The sequence below is a fragment of the Perca flavescens genome, chromosome 9 (genome assembly GCF_004354835.1).
Source record: "Perca flavescens isolate YP-PL-M2 chromosome 9, PFLA_1.0, whole genome shotgun sequence".
In the NCBI taxonomy this organism is placed as follows: Eukaryota; Metazoa; Chordata; class Actinopteri; order Perciformes; family Percidae; genus Perca; species Perca flavescens.
The window spans coordinates 11536794-11555199 of record NC_041339.1 but is presented as its reverse complement, the minus strand read 5'-3'; the positions used below and the strand labels follow the sequence as shown (position 1 = coordinate 11555199).

General features: G+C 40.2%; 1 long non-coding RNA gene across 1 annotated transcript in view; it reads left to right on the top strand.

Annotated features, from left to right (window-relative positions):
• LOC114561711 (uncharacterized) overlaps positions 1-18029 on the top strand; it is a 169031-nt gene extending 151002 nt beyond the window's left edge. Inside the window, exon 3 of the long non-coding RNA XR_003693389.1 lies at positions 17832-18029. This is a non-coding gene — a long non-coding RNA (uncharacterized LOC114561711). The remainder of the gene's footprint in view (positions 1-17831) is intronic.
• Positions 18030-18406: the final 377 nt, after the last annotated feature.

The following is an 18406-nucleotide window of genomic DNA, read 5'->3' as shown; positions in this document are numbered from 1 at the left end:
TCCTCCCCCGCTGCCCCACCAGAGGAGGAGTCCACGCACATGGAGGGGAGACCTGCTGCCCAGAGCTTTCTGAATACAGGCAGTCTGTGAACTGATAGAGAGGCCAGTGCTAATCATGGCGCCTGCAGGCCTTTGTGCTCACGCTCGGGCCTGTTCCTATATCCCCACTCCTCTCTCGACTCCGTTTATTCAGTTTTACTCTTGGAGCCTAAGCTTCTTTTATTTCATGGTGTCAGTTTTCAAAGGCTTGTCTTTTGTCTTGTGAAAAGCTGTGCGTCTTAGCCGTCCTTTTGTGGAGTGGACTTATAGTTGAATTGGTGAAATTGTCTCTTGTACAGAAACACTGGCTAAACCTTCAATGAAACAAAACATAATGATAGAAGTCATTATTAGAATTGACTGTGCATCTGAATAAAATATTAGCACAATAACAATTATATGTGCAACTTAGGCTAAGGGATCAAATTCCCACCTTTCTATTTCTGTTAAAGGCCAAAATAGTAACTCTTCTGACAGCTGGGGCAGCCTTATATACATACTATAAATGGTCACCTCCTTACACAATGCCTTTGTAATATATCATTTGGCTTCACAGTGCCCTAATATCTGAGTAAAGTTTCATAAGGGTGCCTTTTGCCGGCCTGAGCTAAGTGGTCTTAGCTGCCTGTGATAGGCCTGTGTGCTGAGCAGGTTCTGGAGATAGCAGCTCTCTGGTGGCATGGCTGCTCTCATAGGTCCCTCCCTGGCAGAAAGCAAAAGAAAGGGAATAAAGAGGGGCTGGGAGAGAAAGGAAAGGAGGCAGGAGGGAATTGACACAGAGCTTGGCGAGGAGCCAGAGCCGGCCTCCTTGCGTCTAATGTACGAACGGGGATTTATTTAAACAGTGAGAAGAGAGGACAGCTTCACAGTGCCAGATTAATTCCGCTTTTTATTCAGAAAATAAAAGAGACTTTGAATTATTAAGAGATAGCGGGATTAGAGGCCTCTCTTTCCAACCCCAATCTACGCTCCTTTTAATTTCCACTTTATTAGAATTCTTTTTGAAGTATTTTAATGTGGACAAAAGGAGAAGAAGAGAGAGAAAGCAGGAAATATTAAATATCAGTTAAACTGCATTAAACATAAGCCCAAGCCTCCATTTTTTCACAGTCCTATTGATCCCACTCTTTCACTTCTCAATTATCAACTTTTATTGTAGGTTCAGCCAAGTGCAGAGGCCGATTTTGAAATGAAACGGCTTCTATCTTCTATTCATCCTTGGGGCGATGGGGCTGCGGTGGGGTTTCTCGCTCCCTCACACTCTCTCTTCACTTCACTTCCTTAAACCCCACTCAAAATGTGTCAGCCAGGGCGATTGTGTAGTGCTCCGAGGAGGAGGTGGAGGAGGTGGAGGAGGCTACGCTTCTCACGTCTCCTGGGCTCGGGTCAGCACGGAGGGTCGGGGGGGATCAACAGGAGGGGACGGGCACAGGTCAAACTGTCTCGCTGGAGTGCACTCCAGTGGACGGCAACAGCCATCCTTCCTTTGAAAAAAAAAGAAAAAGAAGTCAAACACACCCTGGTACCGTCCTGAGCTACGATGCTTTATTTTTAACCAACCTCTGTTTACTTAATATGCACTTCATGCTATATTTGCTTCTTAGCTCTGCATCTAGGGAACAGCTTGCCCTCACATTACTGGCGAGCTGAGCAGTACAGCATTGTGCCCTGTACAAATCTCAGCAGCCATAGGAATTTGATTGTGCCGGAGGATTCTCTCTGTCAGACAACCGGTCCATAATCTCTGGCAATTCTTTGTGCAGGAGGATTACCACTGAAAGTGTTACCACATATTTACAACTACTCCACTAACTCTCAACAGGCTCTCCTGCATCCAGCCCAGCCAAAGCTAAGCCACGGTTAACATAGGAAATCAAGCTGAGATTTAGGACATCTCCCTCTAAATCTAAAGTGTGCTACTCTATCTGTACAAATAATAAGGCGCTGGGACTATTTCACTGTTGAGTTTAGCCCAGACTTAACCTCGAGGATTACCTGTGTTAAAAAAAAAAAAAAAAAAAAGAAAAAGAAACACATCTGTTTATGTGTAAAGCACTTGACATCGTCTTCCCCAGGGATAGATCAGTTGCCCCACAGTAAACACAGAGCCATTCATGTGAAAATGATCGCTCTGGAATTAACAAATCAGGTTTACACAAGAGTAAATTGATAGAGAGGGGGCAGTTGTGTTTCCTTCTTCCATGATTTAAATACTCCTACATAAATAATTTGAATTACAAAAAAAAGATGAATAGTAAAAAATAAATAAAAGAAAAGTCAAATTTAACCGGGATCATAAAACTATATTATGTTTACTGTGTTTAGTTTCATTTGCTCTCCTCGATAATAAAGCAAAGCGAAGGTCAAGAGGCCGTTTTAGCAGTCCTCCTTTTTAGCATCTGTGTCTTATCGCTCCATCAGAGCCCAAGTGTTTCATTCAAAGTCTGACTAGATAGGCCTTGTGTCTGGCTGTTGTTATTGAAATAAACTGCGCCTGTGTTGCTACCCCAGCCTACCCCCCTCCTGCTTCTGTCTATTCTGAACAAGTGTATCTTCAGAAACACGCCAGCTTGTTATGGTAATGACCTGAATGCCCCCACCCCATTCTGTGTGTGCATGTGTGTGCATGTGTGTGTGTGTGTGTGTGGACACAGGGGTGGGGTGGGGGGGGGCGTTAGGCTTCGCTTTTTGGGGGTTTACAGGGCGCCCAACCCAACAGGATGTTCTGGGACAGGGCTCTTCATGACAAAACAAAGCTTAAATTATCAACAAAACAAAAACATATCCTCTCAATGTAAATGTACAGTAAATGATATATAATTGGAGATACCGGACATAAAAAAAAAACGTAGTAATTAATATGGTTAATTATATAGTTATAAAACTATGTTTCATACAAATGCAGTTTTTTTCTGCATTTAAATATCCATAGAAAAAATAAAAGTAGTATGTTTTTTTTTTTGTCGCTGATATCTCTACCGTCTCTCTCAAACACACACACACACACACACACACACACACATACAGAAACAGACACACACAAACCAAACTATTATGTTAGCTAGACTCATGGCATATGTAAGATCTTATTTCCGTCATTACAAAAATGCTGGGCACAAACTGACAAGCATAACCTGAGCACTAAATGGAAATCATCCAATATCTGATGCTAACAACAGCCAACAGTAGGGGGAAAAGACTCGCTTCTTTGACAAGAGAAATCCCTGGCAAATAATCCGCTGGTATGTTGACTGGATGGGTTTAGGAGGAAGAACTACAACTGCAGCCGGGCAGGAAATATTCCTCTCACAGTCTGTCCTGCTGTATTGAGCGACAATAATTAAAATAGCAATGAATTCAACCCCCAGACAGGAGCCTCTCTAAAAGCCAATTGTGGGGCTAGATAGCAAAAAAAGAAAGAATTGTGTGCAAATAAAAATAAACAGAGAACAATGTCAAAACTCTGTGTTGAAAGAATAGCGATAAGGATCGTCTATTTAAACAAACCTAATGCTTGACTGCTTGTTGTGAGCTACATTTCATACATAAAATATGTTCTGTCACTGATATTGCCCCTTATCTAAAGGGAGAGAGAAATTTGCAGCCTGTGTGCAAGCAATGGGCTGTTTGTGGAGAGTGATAGAGGCCCAGAGCTGGAGATGCACTGCAGATAGCATCTGTCTGTCTGTCAGGCGTGCAGGCGGGCTGGAGCGGTGGGGAAACACAGGGAGACAGAGACAGAGGAGGGGGCAGGAGACTGAGGGGATGGGGCGCGCGCTGTGTGGACCAACAGACCAAAAGGCCCTGCCTCCTGAGGAAATAGGTGACTCCCAATACACCGTACAACCCCCTCCTCCCACATCATACAAACCCTGTCAAATGCCAGTTCACTTGTAGGATATTCCCCAGCGGACAACGGCAACAAAGAGAGGAGAGTAAACAATACGCAAGCTGCCAGTGCTCCGGTGGGAGGTACATTGGATGTGGGGAACATAACAGCAACAGGGAGTGCGGGTCATGTTAAGTTAAGTCACAAAGGTTGCAGGGTGAATGTGAAACTGTAAGGTGGTCATCTTTGGACCTTAACTGTGATCCAATCAAAGCATTGCCTTTATCACACTGACCCCACCTCATTATATAACTGACCTTGGTGTAGGAGGAATGCTCATGATGAATTAGCCCGGTGAACTGAGAATAGACCAGCGCACAAAAGTCAAGGCTTCTGCAGCAATCCAGGGGCAGATGTTGTTAGTTGGTACAACATTTCACATTACAGAAGCAAAGAGGGCAAGTCAGCTGAGCCCTGAATGCAACACAAGAGGGTAATTATCACAAACTAAACCACAAATATGCTCTATTGTTTGATTGCATTTACTATCTGTACGTATGTGAGAGGCCAAGGGTGCACACATGCATAAGTATGCATGTATAAGCATTCAAATGCAATTGCTGATCTTTAGCTCTACCTGGGCTGTGTAAAGCAGGCCAGATATTTAAACAGGATTATCTGTTGGAATAAGGTCTGAGATGCAAGATGCTACCGTGCTGAAAAATTCCATTTGTCAGCTCACTGGCTTTCATGAATACTTAGGAATGGAGGTGGGGGGGGGAGAAATCAACTGCTGAGTATCCCAGACTAATTACACTTGTAGAACACAGTGAAGCATGTGAAAAATAAACATATGCACTCAATTTAAAGAAAGAGAAGCACTTTAAAGTCAAATATTTCATACATTTGGAGGATTGTAGCGACTCGTGCTAACCACAGAGGTGAATGACGGAGCAGGAAGGATTACCAGTTAATGTCTCGTTGCAGATGATTGACCTGAAGATGAACGCTGCTCCACTTCCTTCTTCCTATTTGCACATGACTATTAGCTGAACTCAGCTGAGGAATGAGCCTGATAGCATATATGATTTGTGAATAAGTGGGGTGGAAAAACCTACTGGTTATCAATATGCAAACCATTGTGTGAAATCGCTTCTGGTTACCATTGTGTCAGTATTGTCCGGTTAATTTGAGGAAAACATACTATTGTTTTTCTGACACATTGGCTGAACTGATCAATATTCACCTGCTCTCTTGTAGAATTTCAGTGTTTTTTTTTCTACATTGTCCAAGTCCAACCATAGAAAGACAGCATGGACATGAAAGTCACCATAGCTGGTGCTCAATACATCAGTAAACATTGATTAGACCTTGCAATGACATTCATACATTTTACACAGCGTGGCTGAGGACCTTAAACTTCAAGAAAAAAAGGCCCTTTAAGATTATTAAGATCAGATATGACAGTAATGCAAACGACTGCCTTAAAAATCAATGGCATACCTAAGCTCCAGTGAGTAATTATTTCTGTGATTAGTATTGATCAGCGGCGCAGCTATGTCAAGTTTCCATTTTATTGGTAGAACAGTGCTGAGACACCTGACACAGTGCTGGAGACGTGTGTGTCTACCAATGAAACTCAATCATAAAGCGTCCATATAGAGGCTTTTTCCTATATAGTGACTTAAATGAGAATATTTAACCCACTCTTACACTTTCTTTTTAACCCACTTTTACATCAATGAGACCATTTAAAACAACCAAGTGTCCTCATTTATATTAATATTATAACCCACATCAATCATAGGAAGGTGATCGCGGTGGATGGAGACTGGGCGTACAAAGCACAGGACTTTGACACTGGAGACTGGTCTTTGCATTGGGACACCGTGTCAACACAAGTTGCATAGTGAAAGCAGCATGTTAGCATGGCAGCAGCAACAGCTCAGAGCCTAGTCCACAATCTCTGTTATGCATATTAAACAGAAATAAAATACACTTTGGTTCACTGCTACGCACATAAAGCATGAGTAAAGGCTGAAACATGCTTCTTCGGGCTGCATGTATGCAAACGTGTTTCATAGACATTCACATGGCTGTTTCGTTCATTTGTATGTACAACTTCCCAACAGAAGTTAGATTTACTGATTACCTACCTTGGCGATCAGGTCCACATAGTCTATATTGACAACGTGTTATTTACGGGATAGCTCCGGTCCCGCTGGAAGTTCTGCCGGATGTCTCTCATTTTCGGCCGGACGTCCCTCACGTCCCTCACGTCCCTCACGTCACGTCCCTTTCTTTGTGTTGGCATTCCGGTGGATTTATGAGGACTATGGTTAACTGCTCCTCAGATCTCTGCAGGGTAAATCCAGACAGCTAGCTAGACTATCCAATCAGAGTGTTCTATTGCACGACTAAAACAACTTTTGAATGTACACGTTCCACCAAAACAAGTTCCTTCCCGAGGCTATATTTGCAGAGGCACCGTTATTGCGTCCGGCGCTTAGCGCCACCCAAGACAATCGTGATTGGTTTAAAGAAATGCCAATAAACCATAACACGTTTTTCTCCCATCCAGGAATGTCGTTGTGGATTAGCCAGACCTTCCTCCTCAGTGCTGTGGAGATAGGTCTGGCAATGCGAGACTAAGGTCCATACAATGTGTTGGCAGGTGTGCACTTTATATATAAGACTACAGCCAGGAGACTGTTAGCTTAGCTTAGCACAAAAACTGGAAACAAGGGAAAAACGCTGGCTCTGCCCAAATGTAACAAAATCCACCTTTCAGCCGCTCTAAAGCTCTCTAATTAACACATTATATCTTGTTTTTATTTAATCTGTACATAATCCAAAGTGTGAAAACGTCAATCTGAAAAGTTTCACGTGCCATGCTATATATTTAAACTATGATCTTTTCCTAAACCTAACCATTTTTTTTTCTCCTAAACCTAACCAAGTAACGTTCATTTTGTTTGAATTCACAACAGGAAATGTAACGGCAAGGGGTCCAGACCACACTAACAGCGACCGTTACCATGTGAATAGATGATAGTGGCCTTCTGAACTGAGTAGGTGTAGCAGACCCCCGCTAACCCATATCTATGAGGCTGATACCCACTGATAACAGCCATTCAGGAGAGTGATAGCATTCGAAAATGGTGATATTGTCACTCACATCTTACAATTACGCTCGGTAGCAACATTTTACGTCTTTGCAGATTAGTATCTTATTAAAAATGTTTCATAATTATGTTGATAAAAAGTGTAATTCTTATTTGCTGTTTTAGATTAGTTATATTTTAAGTGCAATTTCTACAGGGTTGTTTAAAATGTTAACACATAAGATTTTTTTCATCAACTTGGCAAACCAGTTCATCAAACCAAGTTATATCTTAGTGATTTAGGTGTTGTATTATTATTATTTATTTATTTTCCCACTCTTAGCGTATACTTTTAGGTTTGAGTCACACAAGCACCCATGTTTTTCTCCACCATTTTCATCTGTGGTTACGCTGGAGGGAGAAGAGGCCGAGATCAGTAAGACAAGTGGGTGATCTATAGTTTTTCCTGAGACAGATTGTCTGGAGGTTGCAGAGATTAGTCACATCTGGGGCTTTTAAGAATGCTGCAAATTGTGGCCTTTCTTTAACGCAGCCGATAAGACATTAAATGAAGGGAGCTGCCTTATCAGCCTGCTGCTACCCATAAATCACAATTGCCTGCTCCCATCCTGTACCCCTCGTGGTTTCTATCTGCATCCTGGGGCTGGCAAGATCCCACCATCACCGCCACTACCACCGCCACATCACACAATAATCACACTATTTGCCTCCTAATTCAGCCTCTGCAGACAGTGCATTAGAAGCATTCTTCCATTATGTTTCCCTCTCTTCTGTTCTCTCTCAGTCTCTCTTTCTGTCTATTCTGTCTGTCTCTCCTTGTGTGTATTCACACGTCTTCAAACGGGGGAATCATTCTTCCTGCCAGTGCTATCAGACTTTAATCCACAGAAAAACACTGACACTTCAGTACCAATTCAAATGAATACGATGTGGAAACAGCCTTTAATGGGATATTGTTGTCCTTTTGTCTCATTCAAACCAGAAGGAAAATAGAGTGGATAGCATAAGCTTTAATGAGCTTGTGTAAGTGACTCACATTTAATTATTTCTTTCTTTCTTCCTCAATAATTATATGGCATTGACAGTGATTTTGTTGTGCTTGCCTGCATACTACAGCATACTACAAATTGCCTAAGCGCAGGAGTGACTGAAACAGAAATACTGACAATCAAGCCTAGGAACTATTTTAAACCAAGACATTCTGTTACAAGTGTGGTTTCTAATGAGAGGCAGAAGCCGAACAGAGTAAAAAATAAAATTTCCACACAAGTTTAAAGGAATAATTTTACATTTGGGGAAATATGATTATTGGGCTTTTTTTGCCAAAAGTTAGGTAAGGCAATTAGTGTAGCTTAGCATAAAGCCTTTCAGCATGGGAAAGAGCCTGGTTATGTCCAATTCAAAAATATACATAAGAGCCTCTAAAGCTCACTAATTAACGTGTTGTATCACGTTTGTTTAATCTGTACACAAACAGAAACCTAAAAATGACTTGAATTAAGCAATATTACACGAGGGGTGTGCTTTAACATCATTATTGGCACAACAGTGATGCGGTCAGGGCCGAGGCGCTTGCTTGTTTGTGAAGTAAAAACACACCAGCCTGTTCTCATGAACCATATGTTTGAAAAGCTATGAAAAGTTAAGCGCTATAATTTGTATGATTTCCATGTCGTTTTTTTTTTGCTGTGTGCACCACATTGACTGCTGCTGTATAAGAACGTGGCTAGCTGCGTAGGGAGGTGGTCGGGGTGGATGGGTGGGTGTTTACACACAGGCCATTTCAAGCCAGGGATCAGAGTTCGCTTCCCAGGGGAAAAAAAGATTTTCACCCAGGAAATGCGTGTTCCTTGGGTTTTTTTTTAATACAAACCACAATCTTTTTAGCCGGCGGTCTCCTAGTTTTCATATGATATCATATGTTTTAGTGTGTAGTGTTCGTACAATATCATAAGAACCTATTCATGAGAATGCATTGAGCACACCCTCTTGTGTAATATTCCAATTATACATACAGTGGTTACTTAAAAAATAAAAGATACAATCAAACTATATTCATATGGGGAGGCATTTCAGTTTTTTTTAAATGAAAAAGCAACAGAGACGATTTCTAGTCCCTGCTAATTCAGCCAGCCAACTTGAGCTAATGTTAGCTTTGTAGAGATTGTGGGATTTCCCAAAAACAACACAAAACTGCCTTGCTAGCTGAATCTAGTTGTAACTAAGGTATCTGCTGAAATTAAAAAAATTTCCAAGGACAGATATTGCTACTATACGTCCACGAACTTCACACGTAGCAGGCTATTTTTAACCTTTACACTATGTCACTGACTCACCAGCACAGCTGATGTGATACATTTCCAATAATAGTTAACTCCAGAGCGTTGTAATAATAATACTAATAATAATAATAAGACCATCTCATTTAATGATGAATCACTTTATAAATGTGTTGGAGAGCTTCTGTGGTCCATAATTTATTTTCATGATAAAAATGGTTCAAAAACATTTGATTCAACTTTGGAAATTACAATGTTGACATGGAAATGGCAGAGTAATGTTTTTAGTGACAACCACAGTGTGCTGTCGAGAGTCGCGCATGTTCGAAATGTGTAGTTGACCAATCAGAATGCTTGGCGTATGGATAACAAATTATCCATACGCCCAGCTGTTGTTCGGTAAGAAATAGGTAACTCCCCATTAAAAACAACAAATTGTTTCCTGTTTGTGTATGATTTCATCAAAAGGAGAAACAATGTGTAAATTAGTGAGCTTTTGTTCAAACCCAGGCTAGCTGTCTTTATGCTACGCTAATCGCCTCCTGACTCTGGCTTCATGCACACAGAGTGCTATCAATCTATTATTTTATATAAACACCAGACAACTTCTGGATATAATCTTTAAGTTATTTTTTATTTATTTCACAACAGTGTTTGATCATCATAACTAATAACAATGAACATGTTGTACCCACTTACATATAAGTCATCCAAGCCCTATCAACACCTACAGTATTTATGTTATGTGTATAAGCATTTGACTGAGCACAATTTTTTTTATTCAAAACACCATTTTATTTAGTGGTGTCCCTGTCGGCTAGTGGTTTAAGATGTTTACCATGCAATTGCAATGCCCACAGTTTGATTCAGGCATGGGATCTTTGTTGCATGTCATCCCACTTGCTCTTTCCCCCATGTATCCTGAATCTTTGCTGTCGACAATCAAATAAAGGCCCAAATATCAAAATGTATTGACCTTTGCTGTAGTACCTGTCAAAATATATCTTTTTGATAGATCTCAACTCTTAGAAACTAGTATGGGATATAATTAATGAGGACAAAATACCAGCTATCACAAAAAAATAAGTTGTTGCAGCAATTATGACCTATGTTTACACTCAATGGTGTTTTAAGCCCCCAATGTCTCCTTCCAGGCAACGCTACGTTTGTAGTGACGGCGCCCCCTAGTGACTGTAGTAGTTATGGCGGTAGCAAAGCAGGAAGGATGACGTAAGTAAGTATAAGAGCGAAGTTAGCACTTCTACCTCACAGCAAGAAGGTACTGGGTTCGAGTCTGTGCCTTTCTGTGTGGAGTCTGCATGTTCTCCCCGTGTTTGTGTCGGTTTCTTCTGGGTGCTCCGGTTTCTTCCCACCATAAAGACATGCATACTAGGACTATAGTTGAAAATTAGCTGACTGGCTAACACTGGTGCATTTACAGAAATGTTGATTAATGTGCATTGTCCTAATCAACATGTTGGGGTGGTGGATGGGTTAAACAAACAGGACTTTCACCCAAGACACCAGGAAAATAAAAGTAAACAGCAAGATTTTTTTTTTTACTTCATGGAACAAATGGATCTACGTCATGTTCTGTGTCACGTGCATATCCGGAAGTAAAGTGAAGTGGCATCCGATTTTAACCCGAATCAAGATGTTTTTCTAAACTTCACTAATTTGTATTGGTGCCTAAACATAACTAAGTAGTTTTTGTGGCTAAACCTAACCAAACAGCGACCGTTTCACAACGTTAACGACATGTTTAAAACCTTTACGTTCTCTGGTTTAGATATAAGGTCGTATTTCCTGGCATCGCTAGTGGTGCTAATTTAAGAAAGGCTCCTGTTTGTTGTATTAGAGGGTAGGAATAAAAACAACGCATATCATCAAATGGTTTGGAGGACTTGTTAAAAAATGTATAACAATGGCGAAAATTCCAAAATATATAAGTCAGCTATTTCTACAAAATGTATCTTCAGCAGTGGTGAAATAATGGATGCTCACAAAGGCTCTAAAATTCCATCCTAATTACTGGGAGAGCTTTCCACGGCCATGCGTGTGCTTATCACCGTGTACCTGTGTGGCAGGTGATAGAGGTGAGAGCAGCAGCAGGGCTGATGGAGCAGCTAAGCCTGAGGAGGAGTTAAAGGCGTGGGCCTGGCCTGTGTTGCTGGAGACCTAACTGGAGACAGATTAAGGACTGTGCATTTATCTTTGCTTGTAAATGAGTGACTGGCCAGTGTTGTTACTGCCAGGCCAGGGTATTGGAACAAGAGGCTTAAGATGTAATCAGAGAATGCTGTGCCTGCAGGCACTCTGAAGATTATAAGGCATGGAAACAGACAGTGGGAAAAGTGTTGACAAACAACCAGGGGTTATTAAACATTAATTATATGCTAAGCTAACTCTCTCCCAGACCCATCAACACAAAGCTTATGAGACCTTAGGGGTTCGGCGTCCCTTTATCAAGGTCAGAAGTCATCACTTTAGTTTGACTGGCTCTGAGCTCTGTGTGATTCATAGACAATGAGTATCATGATGGAGTTAAACAACAGAAATACAAGACAATTAAGTTCGGGAAACATGCCAGGTTGGTTTGTATCCAAACTAGAAAACAGCTCTGGATCTCATTTCTGATTGGCTGAGTCAAAAAAAAAAGTTAATTTCAAAACCTTTATTTAAAAGTGGGGGCCCACTGAGGGATACCCTCATTTTCAATGGGGCCAACTGCACAGCATACATTTCAACAAATAGACAATAACATTTAAATTAAAACAGATAAAAAAGTTTAAACAATCAAATAAAGCAGACACAAGAAGATACACAGAAGTCACAAATCAAGGCCTTAGATTGACCGATAGATGGGGGAGAGACCAATTATAAAGTGATTTGTGCCGCATTCCAGGAATGTGGAACAGCAAACAAACAGCCGTCTTGCCAAGCTCCGTCCAAGAATGAGGGAAATGTAATCGGGTAATTTACCAAGAGGTGCTTTACAGATGAACACCAATATAAAATAAATGCTGCATCTGAAAGTAGTGGTCGTAGTGGTCATACATTATTACTTCATAATAATGTATTGTCAATTGAAGGTCAGATGACACTCTTGTGTCCATAAATACTTTTGCTATATGCATCATATTCTTCAGGCCAGGTATCGGTACTCGATACCTTTAAGGTATCGACTGAAATAACCCTGTACGAAGTAGTATCAAAACTTCTCCAGTCAAACAATACCTGCATTTGATCCGTTTTGTACCCAGATCTAATAATAAATGAATATTTGTATGTTTTTTTTGTAGTGACAGAGTTGGCAGTTCAACGCGAGCGTGCTGAGATGACACCTTCGAAAGTATGGCTGTACTACACGCCTGTGGCATCTGATAAAAATAAATCTATAAAATGCAGATGATGGGTTTTCGAATGAAGCAGAGAATCACTTTAAGGCTGATAGGATAGATATTTATTAAAATCTAGCCTTGTGAAAATTAAAACATTGTAAAATATTAGTATCATTACTGTCATGTACTGGTGTTTTGTTTAATACATTTGAAACTGTTTTTGATACAGCATTTACTAATTCCCCCACCTGCCGTTGTGTTATATAGCATATTGTCAAATTTAAGCATTTTGGGACAAAGTGTAAAATACAATATAGAGGCGACAAAAGGCTTCCATGTCGTTAGGAGACCGTACTCCCCTATAGGTCGTTTGTTCAAGCAGCAATTACGACTTATCTTTGTTGGCGCCATCTGGTGGCCGATGACAGAAGCAAAGCAGAAAGTAATGTGATAAAGTATAGGAGCGGCAAGTTCCTCATAAGGAGACACAAACACAGGATTTTCACCCAAGAGACTGGGGTTTAAAAGATTAAAAGTAAACGGCGAGTTTTTAAAAAAAGTTTACTAATGTCACGTTTAGCATTAACATCTGATTTTAACCCAAACCATGTTTTTTTCCCACCTAAACTTAACTAAGTAATTTTGGCACCTAAACAACCAAAGACTGTGACCGTCTCACAACGTAACAACGTGTTAAAAACCGCGACCGACGTTCTCTGGTCGTCGAAGGGTTTGGAGGACTTGTTGTTTTCAGAGGTTAGTCTCGCTTTACAAGACCTTCCTGCACAACGCTGTAGAGAAGGGTCTGTCTAGTCCACCCAGCATTCCGGGATGGGAGAAAAACGTGCTCTGGTTTGTTGGCATTTCACAACTTAGATTGGACAGCTGTCTGGATTTACCCTGCAGAGATCTGAGGAGCAGTTAACCATAATCCTAGAATTGCAACACAAAGAAAGTGGAAGGTAACAAACATCCGGCGTAATTTCCGGCATCGATGGAGCAATGCTGGAAGTGAAACATCGTGGATATGGACTACTCAGAGGTGGTCTTATCAACTTGATGCGATCATCCTATGTATAAACATTGATGTGACAATGATTTATTGATGTAAAAATGCTACATGAGAACCATAAGAATTAGAGGACTTCATACTTGACGTGTTAAATCAAACTCAACTTGAATTTGAATGCCTGTGACTTTGTCTTTTGGCTCAACAGCCGCTGTTACACCTTGACATCTGTTCTGACAATCTCCCTTTGCCTGGCAGAAAAATAAAATACAGTTTTTTGAGTTTAACATTCACTCAACCAAAGCCACCAGCAGCCATCGAGAGCACAGTGTGAATGGAAATTACCTCCTGAAATCTCCTGCATCCCTTCTAGACACCACCCAGCTGCAGAGACAGTTCCAAATTGGTATTTGGAAGACATGCTTCTGAAGATAATTAGCTTTACTTTCGAGGATTACACTGCAAACAACAAAACACAAACTCCAATTTGCAAGACCTGAGGGTTGCAGATTGCAGGCACAAAAACTACAACTTCAAACTTTATACCATTTGAGATTACATAAAGAAAGGTTAGACTCAAGGGCTAGTTTTTTAAAGAAAAGCTTTGTAAGGTAAAGTAATTTATAGTTTTTCTATGGGAGAACTAAGAACTTCTTTTAACATGGGGAGGGCTTTGACCTCATTGGACTTGGAAGGCAGCAGGGACAGGGAGTTCAAATGTATTAACCCCTTGACGCCTGAATTTATTCACAATTATATAAACAAAATATTATGTGTGTTTCTGGCTCCAAGCTGATGCTAAATTAAGTTGAGATTGTTAATTTGTCTATAGCATATGGAATAGATATAAATTTAGGTATGATGCAAATTAGCGACAACAGGCATTATGGTAAAATTCTTTACAAAATGGTAAAATTAATAAAACACATAGTAGATTTCATTCATGTCACAAAGTTGTTAGAACTTCTAAACTGTAATTGACAAATACATGTATCTTGACAACGGCAAGAAAGAAAACAGTCTCCTACTCCCTAACATTGACAGTAGTTTCTTTAGGGTTAGGGGCAGGGTTAGGTGTAGGGGCAGGGTTAGGGGTAGGGTTAGGGTTAGGGGTAGGGTTAGGTTTAATTTTGCTTCCGTGAACCGGATGTATCTCTCACTCCGACCGGTCCTACGAGAAACCAGTGCATGGAAAAAGGTTCCGAGGTATGTATCGCATGTAAACAAACCGGGATTGAGGGGAATACACACGCTATCTCGCCTGCAGTCGGAATGGAAGGGGTTAGATGCCAATTAGCGACAGTCGGCGTTAGGGGGTTAATTAATTAAATCAATAAATGATCAAAACTGCATATATCTGAGCAGTTGATGTTTGTTAAATGATTTTTCTTTGGTAAAACAGAAATACCTACTCAGTGGCCACTTTATTATGTATAATCTAATGCAGTCCAATACAACAGCTCAGCCACAGATTCTACCTTTACAAAGATATTATGTTTATTATATATTTTGTGTAGAACTGTGTTTCTAATGCTTTGCAAACATGAGTAGGGAAGAATATTAACACATTTCAATACAATGCAGTTCACCACACCACTACAACCTCAATAATAAACATACTTAATTAACACCTGTCTGACAGCGTCAATCAAAATTGAACATTATTGTTGACTACATTTTATTTTACAGGCTTACCTTAAAAAGTGTCCACTGAGTGTATATTTCATTTAAAACTATACCAAATATCTGAGTTTTAACAAGTTTTTGTAGGTTTGTACTAGTTACTTGTTTATTTATGATATTTTTCTCATGATATGTAATATAACCTTTCAGGAACTACTCTCTGTGACTGTACCACGGTGGATATCCTATAAATTACATTCTCTTCTTAAATTCCCTAAAATGTTGTAAATTCTATCCATTTTGAAAAGGATTTAACATTTAAACAATTCTATGCAAATACACTTTATAAAATAGATACATAAAAAGAAAGCACAAAATACAATTCACACACTGGTTGAAAGAATACTAACAAGACAACTTTTGGAACGTTTGAGTTCTGTTTATTTTGACAGGAAGAACTTAATTTGCAGTCATACTGTGTTTGCATTGCGTATCATGTTGCATGTTAACATCCACATTAAATCAACTTTTAACATGTTGCAAGAAATACCATTTGAAGTTAATTCATTCTCAATATAGTCAAAGCAAGTGGAAGCAAGTGGAAGTCTAAAAGTATGAGGTCACTGCTGCCTGCAGGCTTCAGAAAAGAACTCAAGATTACGTTAGACACACACACAGACGCACGCACACAGACACACACACACACACACACACACACACACACACACAGACACACGCACACACACAATGTTCATTGCTGCTATAAAATAAAAGTTTTGTGGACACATCATTTCCTCATGCTTTCTCTGTCCTTTCTGATTCTGCATAATAGTGTAGACTGAAATTAAAGTATTATCTAACTGACAAAAACAAAGTGATTATTTGAAACTTCTTGACCTGTTCAACCAATCTTTATTAAACACTCCTAATCCATTCGATTAGGTGCCACAAAATGATTAAAGGGATTACAGTTTTTTTTTACGATTGCTAAACGACAGTGGGCACAACTGAAGCCACAAGTGCTAAACTCCCACTACAGTCTTCATTACCAACCTGAGCTAAACAGTTCACATCACCTGCAAAACTCATTCCAAACAACACAACGCTTCACACACGTCTCAAAGCAGGCTCAGTGCAGCCAAACACACCGTTACTCCGAACACACAGAGTAAAATAACTAGCATCAAACACCAGCAACTTTTGATCTTAATACTATATAATATATAATAAAAATAATAATTTATATGACTTCACACAAATCAATATGTTTCTTAAATAGTGAAATTCTTGCACATGAAATGTTTTTATTTTATAACATACCAGTTTTTTAGGTAAACAAGAAGGAATGCAAATCAGCAGTTTTGCTTCAGTAGGTATATATGTTTCCTTTGTCTGGAGTAATGTATGTAATTACTGAAAAAAATCAATTCCTGTAATGTTATTATTTACTGTAAGGGTGCAATTTTCACCTGTTTCTTTTCGGCAGATGCAACTGTAGATCTTTGCGGATTGGGTTGCACCCTCAACCCTTTCTCTCTCAATGAGAGACCACGATGGATTATAAGTGTAGCCCTTATTTCATCGAAAGTTATTACAAGACACCTGCTTAGGTTTGCAGCTGAAATTGCAATCAGCAGTGTTTGAAATGCACCAGGATGAAATCCATTCTGTTTTGAATGTGTGGTTAAACAGTTTTGGCAGCAATGTGTCAGCATTTGAACAAAGTGCTGCAAATCCACAGTGGTTGTGCAGGTTGTGGTTAAAGCCCTGGGATAAGTGTGTAGACTTTTGAAAACTGTGTTCAAGCAATGAAAAACGAACTAGAGTTTGGTCCACATGAACTGCTGCAGTGCAGACTGTTGTTAGAGTTTTGCACGTGTCTCCAGTTGTGCCCACTGTCGTTTAGCAATCGAATACAAAACTGTAAAAGAAAGAAGAATATTTGTGCTCCAGAATATTCAGGTTTTTTTTTCTGACTCAAATTTGTCCCTTTTTCTTGTGAAATACAATATGAGACCTCAATGGCCTGCTTACAATTCATGTCCATACTAAAGCGAGAACATGTTGTCAGGAATCACAAGTTAATAGCGCTTCATGTTAAGGAGTCACAATGCAATGACAAAGGCAAGAACGTAGAAGGTGACAGAATACCAAAGATACAAGGGAGCTCTCCAGCAGCAGAGACATGTTGAAGCTGGTGTCAAGGAGATGGTGTGGGAACAGTGAAGACTGTGCGCTTCCCGTGTTGGTGTTTAGGGACTAGGCTTCTGTCATGACATTAGCTGACCTCACACTGTAGTCAAGGACTCAGAGAATACAGATACAAGAGATGAAAGCAGCAACCGATGTAAAACCCAGGCTTTTGGGCATTCTTCACGAGATTATGTTTGCCCTTCTCTCTGTGCCCTCCTCGCTGCACTGTACTTCAAATAATCCTGCAGGACTGTGGATTGTGTGTTACTTGTTAACTTTGCGGCTACTACCCCTCATAAAAAGGTTTTTTCACAGACTTTGTGAGTGTAAAGCAATAGTGCAATATGGTTGTGAATACCTCTGCTGAAGCGGGTTTTGAAAATTTCATTACAGGTCAGGAGAACATCAGTGTTAGACGTCATGTTTTGGTGTCAGCCCCTCTGAGTCAAAGAGCAAGGACTTCTTCATACACTCACCGCTGTCACGCACGGAGGAGTCTGATGCAGAGGACGGAGACATTCCAATTTCTGCACTGACCGTGCCTTCAATAGACCATACTGCAATGGAGCCACAAGATACATTCTTTGGGAGAGTTTTCACCCTGTGTAAGATCTTCCAAAATACTGTATTTGACTCTTACACGCCTTTGTTGAATACTCGATTCTTATTGGTCAATTACGGCAATCGGCGGTCTGATAGGACTCTGAACGACCATCTTTAAATCTGTAAATTCATTTTAAAATCGATATGTTGTTTTGAATGATTAAGTAGCCCTATAATAAGCGGGATAATATAGAGCAAGCGGGTGAACCCAAATTGACTTTGATGATCCCCTGACTTTATCTATCACCACCAGCGAGTCAAACTTTTCAATGATCCACTCAAATATCTCAACGTCTACTGGACGTATTGGCTCTAAATTTAAAACAGGTTCTGGTTTTGTTGTGGGTTTTTGTGTTTTGTTCTCC